We start from the raw sequence: 2746 nt of genomic DNA, 5'->3' as shown, positions 1-2746 counted from the left end.
TTAAAACTATTTCCAGCACAATTTTACTACCAATTTACCATAAAGATTCACGAAACCCGAAAACCCTCTGTCTTTCCCACCTTACCACTGTTCCATTCGAATTAATCTTCCGTTTCATGAAATTCCAAGACAATTCAACATCAAATCATCTTCCAACAATTACCTTCGGTTTCCCCTATGATCAAAATCACTCTAGAACCCTAAAACCATAACAATCGAACCAAACTGGTTCGTGCCGCATGGCGGGTATTCATCACCGTCAGACAATTCATCAAAAACTCAGAGATTTGGGATGCAAGCTTGTGTCGCCTGATGGTACAGGGCTTCACCGCCAGGCGGTTCTTCGAGGGAACCCAGAAAACACTAAAATGGCATATGCTGCCTGGCGACTATGAACAGCCCGCTAGGCGGTTTCTGGAATTTTTCCAGAAAACACAAAATTCAACATACAGCAAGATGAAATCATGCATATTCACGTCACACATCATACAGTTAATCAAAATTATAACGCTAACGTGATAAAACTCCATTAACCTGAAATTCCTTAGCTTATCAATTAAGAATATGTTTGTTCCCTTGATCACCAATGGTCCCCTTTTGATTCTGCTCAATTCTGCCCTAAAGCTTTACTTAATCCTTACCACTCTCAAATTTCCGTGCTCTCTTCTGCAACCATAATGGCAGCCCAACCAAACCTTCTCTCTTACCTCAAAATGGCCTTTTAAATGGTTCTTAATGTGGGTTTAATGTAACAAAACGAAAATGGCATTAATCATAGGTTAATTACCATTCAATGTCCTAATTCATTTTGTTTTTCAGACACCCTTGGCTGTCATGTCTACTAGGGTTTTCCTTTAACCCTTCAAATTCAAGCCAAAGCCAAAAATAGCAAAAATGAAGTTTAATTTGGGTTTTCCAAGGCTTAAACCCACAACCATGCCAAACCAAGTCAATGCTAAACAATTCAACCCATTCATATTTCATGATAACTAATAAAATTCAATAATTACATTATTCTCAATCATGATCAATATAATTAAAAATAATAACAATTAAATAACACGCAATTGGCATACATGGGACTTAAACCCAAGTCCTCTCACATAATAAAATACTCTTAACCACTTGAGCTAGTACTTTTCCACGTCATACAAGTTAGAGTTTAATGCCATAAAGGCTTCCACTACCCGCATTTATTAATTAATTAATTATTTAATTAATTAAATTCTACAGGTCTTACAAATGGATGCAAAGCAAGCATGATAGTGTTAAATTTGTCGAAATTTGAAGTTGATTGTTACATTAAGATGTGGAAAGTCATGTAATTAATGTTCTCATATGGTTCATCTTTAAGAGGAACATGAAACTGAATTAAGATGTTAGTAATATGGTAGGCATATGGTAACGGGGCATTGTCTCTTAATGCCTTTTTCATGCGGTTTTTAACTAGATGACCCAATTGACCTCTCTTCCAGTCAGCATTACCAACATCAATATAATGTCTTCTTCTAAAGCTTGGGCAAGGTTACTAGTACGGGGTAGTAGGCAGCGACATATGATGTAGTGTAGTATACGTGTTTCTACTTTCATTTGCCCTACAAGTATTCTTCGTCCAATGTCCACATTGTCACGACAAAGCATTAATTTGGCATGATGACTAGAATAGACATACTTCCATTCCTCAACCATGTTCCCCTCAAAATAGACATCGTGAGTCCCCAACTTAGTAAAATGATAAAACATATCTTGATCCATTTTAATCGGTATTTTTTTAACTTCACTCAGGATAACTCCTTCATCAGTAATTTGCAAGTTTGAATAAAATACTTGGACTAATTCTGGATAATAAGATTGGCGATGACACAGGAAAGGTAATAATCCCAAAGTATCCAATATATCAAAGAAATCAAAGTTTTTCTTCTCAAGAAAATCATTGTTTGGGAATCTTGGTTCAATAATATCTCTATTGTAAAATTTGGAAGAATACCTTTCTAATATCGCTATTGTTAGGCGATCAAATTACCACTACTTAACTTTAGCAACTTCAGTATTGCCAAGTTATTAGTGAAAAAACTAGTTAGGGTTAAGATAACCCTGAGTCGTCTCACAACGAATACAAAATTGATCTCAAATATTTGATTCTTATAAAAAATGCAATTAAAACTAGTAACTATAAAAATGTGGGGTTTTGATAAGCAAAGAATAAATGACATGCAAATAAAAGATTGTAAACACAGTTATAGTAAATAGGTCAATTCCACTGCTCTTTCAAAATAGGATTCATCATTGGTTTTCTAAAGATTATTGTTATTGATTTCTTGTTTAAGATTTCAAATGAACCAATGTATCTTCTTAATTAATTTGTTGACGTCCTCACTTTTAACCAAAGTAACTTCTCAATTAAAAGCAAAAACTTTGTAGATTAGTCCTAGTAAATTCAACCAAAGTAACTTCTCAATTAAACATTACTAGTCTTAATCATGTCTATTCTTTTAGACCTTATATCTAGTAAAAAGTTAATTAATCAAATTAACTTCTTGATTAATTCTAATCAAAGTTTCTACCTCTAATCAAAATAACTTCTCAATTATTACCAAAAACTCATGCAATCATTTGAAAGTTTCTAAAAATTAATCAAAGTAACTTCTTAATTAAAATTTAAAAACCCTTAGATTCATATGATTGTTATATTATTTAGATTTAACACTATGCTAACTTACTATAATGTAAAATTCATTACTTTAAC

The sequence above is a fragment of the Vigna unguiculata genome, chromosome 10 (assembly GCF_037176805.1).
Source record: "Vigna unguiculata cultivar grain cowpea cultivar isolate G323 ecotype 2 chromosome 10, ASM3717680v1, whole genome shotgun sequence".
Lineage (NCBI taxonomy): Eukaryota > Viridiplantae > Streptophyta > Magnoliopsida > Fabales > Fabaceae > Vigna > Vigna unguiculata.
The sequence above is the reverse complement of the archived record's forward strand: the minus strand, read 5'-3'. Positions refer to the sequence as shown.